The 8377-nt window shown below is 43.2% G+C and overlaps 1 pseudogene; it reads right to left on the bottom strand.

Annotated features, from left to right (window-relative positions):
* Positions 1-2383: 2383 nt before the first annotated feature.
* On the bottom strand, positions 2384-2711 carry LOC126509759 (60S ribosomal protein L35a-like; annotated as a pseudogene).
* Between the last annotated feature and the right edge of the window lie 5666 nt (positions 2712-8377).

The following is an 8377-nucleotide window of genomic DNA, read 5'->3' as shown; positions in this document are numbered from 1 at the left end:
TACACAGAGAAACAATGAAGGAAGGAGACTTTCTCTGAGATGTGTGCCCACTGACTGTTAAGATATGGATTGCTACAATAATGTATCCTAAGCGGCTCTTGGATTTGAATCTATTGTACAACATAGTTGGTCCATACCATATACCATGTGTTAGAAGCCAGAAGGTAAGACTGGGATCCTGATCCTTGAAACCTACCCATAAGAAAACCGGGACAATTTAAGACAGGAATAACTGAATGATCCCTTGAGTATCTAACTCCTTCGCTAGGATATTTTTATAACATCTTCAAGGAAAACTGGAAATTGACTTAATAACAAGATTGCATAACGACCAGTTTTATACTAAGATGTTAAATATACAAGTATACTAAATATGCTTAATTAATATGGTACATCATTATTTCATTTCAGAATGAGTACACTGGTTTGGCTTTCCACAATCCTCTAGACTTTTTGAGTTTGATGCTGCAGTCTAGAGATGCTAACATTTCCCCAGGGTCGTGGAGTTATCAAGACTACCTGCAAACAACAAACTGATCAAGGCCAGAAATAGCTCGAATTCACTCAGTGTTTCTGTGGCTCAAACCACTCCACGTTTCATGTGCTTCCTTCCTCGTCGTACTGCTAGCCAGGGAGGACCTGGGAAATAAAGATGCCGTGGAGTTCTTCACGGCGGCAGAGCTGAGAAGCGGTAGAACTAGAATTCAGGCCGAGAGACATGTGTGAGCTCACCGCTTACCCCAGCAGCAAAATGAGCGCGAGGATACTAACTGCTGGGTCAGTGTGGCGATTCCAAAGGGTACTCCAGGCAGAAGCGCTGAATTCCACATCTGTGACGGAATCTGAGAAATATGGATTGAATTTGTTCTTAAGGAGCCAGGTCTTGATTCTTGATCCTACTCATTGCCTGACCCTAATAGAGCAAATTCGGCTCTTAGCATCTGTTATGCTTTGGATGTAAAATGTCCGCTGTGGTTCATGAAGCTGGACACTTAGCACCCTGCCTGTACCACTGTTTTGGAGGGTCGTAGATTCCTTAGGAAGTACAGTCTAGGTAGAGGAATAGATCCCTGTGGAGCGGCCTTGAGGGCTGTAGCCCACACCTGCTTCCAGTCTCTGTCCCCTGCTTCCTGACCCACAAACACATGAGGAGTCACTTGCTCCAAACACTATAAAGGCCTTTACTCTGCCATGCCTTACTCTCATGATAGACTGGACCCTCAAACCGTGAACAAAAACAAATCCTTCCTTTGTAATGTACGCCATGTGTCTAGTCACAATAAGGGAAAGGAAGCTAATAAAGATTCTAATATACACTTAGCATAATGTCAGCAAAAATCACTAAATTAGAATATGGCTGAAATCTTGGGACAAAATTGACTTTATAGAGCTTAAGGATTATACGATCTAAGGCACACCCACAAAACAAGTAGTCCCCTCACCTAGTCTTGGCCCGGTCAACCCAGAGCATCTTGTCACCTTAACCTCCCTTTCAAATCAAATAATGTAGGCTTCCATTGTGTCTTAAAGTGAAGGAACTATTTTAGAGTCAGAACTCACTTTCAACCTGACAACTAAAGAGCCTGAAATACGGACAACACCCAGTTCACACGCATGGAGCTAACCTGACAAATGGTACAGGCAAAACTTACCTTTCTTTATCATTTCTGCTATTTCTCCATACATGAAAAAGACTATGTTTCTCTTGAAGTTAGAGGACTTCTTTAATTTTTTTTTAATTCTTTGATATTAGGAAACATACCATCTAGACAAGCTCAAATTCATGGATGTCAGTGTATAGTTCGTATAAAAATATGAACTCTTTCTAATATTTGTTCTGGAAGCTGAGGAAAATATATCACCTTTGCTTTTGGTCCTTGGACTTCTCAGCAAATGGTCATGTAAAAAAAAATGGGTTTCTATAATAGCAAATCTAAATCGCAAAGCACTGAATGGAAGTGTTTCCTTCCCCGTGGAGTGCTGTATACTCCCCATGATCACTCTGTGCTGTATACCTCAGTAAGGTGCACTCTTTACATATGTCTTAAGTGGGGCCATTACAGAGTTCCCAGTTGTGCTGAGAAGTCGAGGAACCAAGTTCACATAATTCAATCAGATACTTGAGAGTTTTGAGGGTTTAGCAGCCAGTTGTATGTTCACTGTTTACACCATTTCAAACCGCTGACTCACAGACGGGCGACTTTGGACAAATACTTCTGCCCACTTTATAGAAGGCTTTCCAAGCAGTGACAGTGTTTCATCCTCTTTGCAAACCTTACCACAGTGTCTCACACATGGAGCCAAGAATAAATCTATTTATTTATTTATTTATTTATTTATTTATTTATTTATTTATTTATTTATTTATTTATTTTTCATTGGCTTAAATCCGGGATGGGTACAGCATCACACGGATTCTGTGTCCAATGGCCTTTGCAGGAAGGTTGCTTCGGAATTTGGCATGGACCATGCCACTGTTTCTGTGGCCTGGGTTACTTTCCCCCAGATCACTCTGGTTTTGGTTTGCCTCCAGGTGTCACTGTGTTGTTCTTTGCTTTATATACATAAGTGCATCTCTTGCCCAAGTAGAATTCAGTTTCATCTCGGGCATAAACGCCTTCAATTATAAGAAGAGCTGTGTGCGCTCTCTGGTTCCGGAGACCTCACTTATAGCCAGCAAAAGTGGCCTTGCACCACAGCCTTCCAGACATATTGTCTTTTAGAAGTCCTGTTCCCAGCAGGCCTCCACAGACGCCAAGATGGCCGAAAGACCCAAGAATAAGTCTTTCGACTGAAACATGGTTATTTACTTACATCTATAAGACATTGCTTTATCTTTTCCCCGAAGGATAGAAAGCCTCAGTTCAGTGCATGGGATTCACTGTAATTAGTGACAAATTAGATCCAAAATTGGCACAGTTATCACCAACAAAATCTTAAAAGGAAAATATTGGCATAAAACTAAACCAGTTCAAAACATGTTGATTATAATCAGCCCAAAATTCCAAGAGAACTCGCCTACAGAGGGTGGCCAACCAAATGACCTTACGTAAGCTCAAGAGAACCACACTTGAAGATAAACAGAGCAGGCAGAGAGTTCCCTTCCTGAAACCCTAGGGTTAGGGCCAATCTGGACCAACTCCCACCTCCACAAACTGAAAGGCAATGGTGAGAAACACCATTCGTGCACGCTGAATCAACTCAAGAAGAATTTCACAAAATGTTGAAAGATGAGTAAATGGATCCAAAGCCGCGGGAGGGCAGAGGGAGCAACCCTAACGGCAATAGACGCATGTGAGGAAGATCAGAAAGACACAGGCCTGTGTGATGATCGCTAGAGTACGCTAGAGATGAGTACGCTAGAGATGAGTACGCTAGAGACGGGCTCTGTTCAGCACAAACCCATCCTTTAAAAATAATAACCGTTATCTACCGCCTCATGAGGAGAACCACGTCAACTTCACAGAACACTAAGTGGAGATGGCCGTTTGCAGGTTGAAGGTGTCTATTCAAAGCATTTCTGCTTTGACAAAGTTCCATACTGCTGAGCTCGCTCTGCTACAAAGAAACCAACCAAACCTTGATGATTACTAAATAAGAACATAATTAATTATTTCTTCAACTGAATAGTCCTGAATTCTACCACAAATCAATCAGCTCTTCTAGCCTAAGAAGCTCTGACTCTATTTTAGCTCAATGAAAACAAAATCAATGAAGGCCAATTATAGCTCATCTCGTTAGAGTATGCAAATGGTATTCCATACAAATGTGCAGGGGAGGCTGGAGGAGTGTGGACTGCGGGCTGCTACTGGCCCCTAGCTGCTCAGGACTCACGGTACAGCTCTACCTAGAATCTTCTAGTGAAGACCAAAGTACCCTGCCCGCCTTCTTCTTTCCTTTTTCCCATCTTCCTTCCCTCTTTGAAGATGCCATTGGAAGTTCCCAGGCAGAGAGCTCCAAACTGGGTGGTGGCAGTTCTGGTGCAAGTCTGAGAGTAGATATCTGATATTCTGGGCTATTTATTGATCTTTAGTCTAGCATATTATCTCAAAGCTCGTTTTTATCATTCATAAGCCTGCAGCCTGGTTATGTGGTGCCTGGAAATTTCTAAACAAGGATAATGTATATGTCACAAAAGGCCAAGCTGGCCTCAGGGACAGACACAGAGTTGATACACAATGAACATTGAAGGAATACAAAGTAAGACTAAGAGACCCAAACTCTAGGATTCCCCAGCCCCACGGCAGCCTGCTTATAGATGTGAAATTCTTGCCATTGGACCCCTTTTAAGGGTTAGTGGTTAAGACACTGCATCTATAGGCAGAAATTTCCAAAGCGGAAATGTAAAAGTAACAGATACAAAAAGTGGGTCTCTCAACAACTGGTCCCCAAACATCCCACGTCGCCCCCACCCCGCTGGAGTACTGCCCTGTGTCTTTGAGTCTGAAATACTCTGAGGTTGACTTCTCCTGATTTCATCATGAATGCCAGCTGAAGGTGGGAGACACACACACCCAAGCACACTGCTGTACCTAGCTCAGGGGTGTACTACGAGTGCACAGTTTGCATGATGGATCATGATTTCAGAGAGTATAAATATCAGGAAAATATGAATCTTTAGATTCTGCAGAACAAAGTAATATTTTTCCCTATAAATCAATGCACATAATTTACTTAATAAATTTATTTTTTTTAAAGAAAACTTAAACACTGCCCTGGAAACCAGTATCCTTGGCATAAATAACAGAGATGTATAAATAATTGCAAGTAGAATAAAGGGATAAATTTAAATTCTAGCTAATATAATTAATCATGGTATATATTTTTATTTATGCCCCCTTCTTGTGTATATATTATACTTATATCAGAAAAAGGCCAAGAAATAATTTTAGCTCCATGGACTTTGAGCCCAAATCCTACACTTGCTTTAAAAAAAAAAAAAAACTAGCCAGATATGGCAGCTTCTACCTGCGGTCCCGCATCTCCAGAGGCTGAGACAGGATCATCTTGAACTTGAATGCAATCTAAGCTAGTTTGTGAGACCCTTCCTCAGTGAAAGGGAAAAAAAAAGAGAAAACAAGAAAAAAAATTTGAGGCTGGAGAGATGGCCCAACAGTTAAGAGCACTTAACTGTTCTCCAGAGGACCGGGGTTCAATTCCCAAGACCTGAACAGGAAGCTCACAAGACTGTAACTCCATCTACCTCCTGGGGCTTAGTACCCTCTTCTGCACTCTGAGGGTCACACACATGGGGCATACGCTCACATGGACACAGAAACATACACATAAATAAAAGTCATAAAAATAAAATGTTTTTAAAACCAATAAATGATGACGACTAGCAGTTTTGGAGAATTAGAAAGAACTCCAGCAAGAGAGGAAAGGAACTCCCTCCAGCAGCGAACATGAAGGGTTTGAGGGGCAAATCAGCGGGGATAATTCAGCAGGAAATTGTTTTCCCTCTATGCATCAATGTTTACTCGCACCTGCTCATCTATCCCGGGCCAGCATCCCACCGTGTCACCCAGTGAGCACCTTTAACCCTTTTAGAGGAGGCCTGTAGGGGTTCTTAGACCCTTCTGGAAAGAGAAGTGAAGGATGATGAGTGCTTGAGACCTGAGCATCTCTCCAACCCTCTAGTTTTCTTTCTTTTGGGGCTCAGGGTTATTGTTGGTTTGGGTTGTTTTGTTTTGTTTGCTTTTCAAGACAGGGTTTCTCGGTATATTCCAGGCTGTCCTGGAACTCACTCTGTAGACCAGGCTGGCCTAGAACACAAAGATCTTCTTCCCTCTTCCTCCTGAGTGCTGGGGTTAAAGGCATGTGCCACCCTGGGCCAGGCTTCCCTCCAACTTTCTCAATATCAATATATAGAAACTCTATCATGCTCCTTCCTAGGAAACAGGAAGGACAATTAGCCAGAATAATTTTCACAACAATCTTTCTTAGACATGTGATATCTCTTTCCTAAAACAATTCTCAACCCACTCCTTTTAGCTGAGATACAGCTATAGACATGGAGCATTCGGGAAGTGAAGCCAGGCCAGGAGGAGCTTGCTCTACAAGCTGGTACTCCTGATCAAAACGGCAAAGACTGTGACATCCTGGGTATCACTGCTCCACTGTCACTTCCTGGTGACGTCCTTCTACCTGGTCCTCCCTTCCTTCACACAGCAAACAAATCCACAACTACACTCTAAATAAGAGTCGATCCCTGCCAAGGTCCAGAGCAGGAGTCCTTGCCCTTTTCATGTTGTGTTCCTGCTAACACATCCCTCACTCATGCTCCCTTTTATAAATAATAGCATTACATATTGCTGACTCATGCTCATTTACGGTCCACAGTGCTTCAGCCAACTCTTTCGGCAGCCTTGGATGTGAACCATTAGGGCTTGCACATTTCGATATGGATCTCAGTTATTTAAATCACCTGCCTCCTGTCTTCCTTCTGCCTGTTCACTCTCCCCAGGTATGCATTACCTGTTCCCATTTGCCTGATCGCGCAGAAAGGTTTCTCCAAAGGCACTGAGTGCCCTGTGCCCTTTGGATGTCATCAGTGAGCCTCTTCCCTTCCCATCTAATTAGAGGACAACACCCCAGTCTTCTGACTCTGATGGAGAAGAAATGTTTTGTTTCACCTTTGGAAGTCACATGTCATTTCCCGCATTAGTAATTCCAACCCTTCTTCCCCGAACTTTCCACAGATATTTGTCCTTCAAGTTCCAGCTTCCCCTGGGCTCTTTTCTATTCAGAAGCTATGTCTGTTCTTTTGATAAACAAACTCGGGGTTTTTTTTTCCTGCCTTTCCAAATTCTGTAGAGGTGTACGTGACTCTGTTGCTCCCTTTGCCCTTGACAAAGCTCTGCTAACAAACTTTGAGAACGCTCCTGATTTGGTAGCTGGGTGACAAGAACGGAGGAAGAGCCTGGAGACTGTGGTAGGAAGCCCATCCTTACGACGCCAAGCGTGAGCCCTGATGCACACTCTGGTCTGTAGGTGCTCAAATGTCAAGGGAGGGGTACAGTCCTAACAAATGTAGCAAAGGTACCACTTTGGGGGAGTAACTGATGTCAATGGAGGTTATACGTTCGGGTTCAGGGAGTATAAGAGATCCCAGGCCAGTGGTGCATCTTGACGGTGGAGATCTTCCCCTTCCTACACAGGCCCTTTATTTCTCAGCACTGCTGGGGGTGGGACATTTCTTCAGTTTTGCTAAGAATTTTTAAGAAAACCAGCCCAGCTTTCCATGTAATCACTGCTAACCTGTGTGTGTGTGTGTGCGTGTGTGTGTGTGTGTGTGTGATTCTCCTTCATTTAAATATTATACCAGTTCCCTTATGTTCCTCCCTAGATAAAAGACTATTTTACTGTAAACCTAAAACTATGATGTGGGATTCCCCTCTTTATGCTGTAATTACCATTAATGAATAAAGAAACTGCTTTGGACCTATAGCAGGGCAGAACTTAGCTAGGTGGGGAAAACTAAACTGAATGCTGGGAGAAAGAAGGCCCTTTTATGTATGTACTGTGTCAAGTTGACAAAGGGCCTTCTTTCTCCCAGCATTCAGTTTAGTTTTCCCCACCAAATGTAATCTTTTTTCTTCTTTTTTGGTTTGTCCCCAAGATCTCAGATTAATAAACATCACAAATATAAAACATACTACAAACTTAAAATCCCACAGTCTTCACCAATTCAAACACTCTAAAAGCTAAAACTAAAAATCCAAAGTTTCTTTCCTTTTTTGTTTGTTTGGGGAGTTGTTTGTTTGCTTTGTTTTGGGGAGGTTGCTTGTTTGGTTGGTTGGTTTGGGTTTTGGGGTTTCCCTGTGTAACAGCCCTGATTGTCCTGGAACTCTCTTTGTAGACCAGCTACCTTGAATTCACAGAGATTCACCTGTCTCCAGCATGTGCCACCACTTCCTGTCCCAAAGTCTCCTTTAAAAGTTAAAGTCTCACCAGGCATGGTGGCACACACCTTTAATCCCAGGACCCCAGCAACTGGAGGCAGAGGTGGGCAAATCTCTGTGAATTTGAAGCCAGCCTAGACTACACAGTGAGTTCCGGGACAACCATAACTACATAGTGAGACCATGTCTCAGAAAAAAAAAAAAAAAAAAGGGAAAAAAAAAAAAAAGGGAGGGAGGGGGGGGGGGCGGGGGGGGGGGGGGGGGGGGGGGGGGGGGGGGGGGGGGGGGGAGAAAAGGGAGAGGGGGGGGGGCCAGGCATGGTGGCACACACCTTTAATCCCAGGACCCCAGCAACTGGAGGCAGAGGTGGGCAAATCTCTGTGAATTTGAAGCCAGCCTAGACTACACAGTGAGTTCCGGGACAACCATAACTACATAGTGAGACCATGTCTCAGAAAAAAAAAAAAAAAAAA

Source organism: Alexandromys fortis, unplaced genomic scaffold (assembly GCF_014885135.2).
Source record: "Alexandromys fortis isolate MF-2015 unplaced genomic scaffold, M_Fortis_MF-2015_v1.1 scaffold_87, whole genome shotgun sequence".
In the NCBI taxonomy this organism is placed as follows: domain Eukaryota; kingdom Metazoa; phylum Chordata; class Mammalia; order Rodentia; family Cricetidae; genus Alexandromys; species Alexandromys fortis.
The sequence above is the reverse complement of the archived record's forward strand: the minus strand, read 5'-3'. Positions and strand labels throughout refer to the sequence as shown.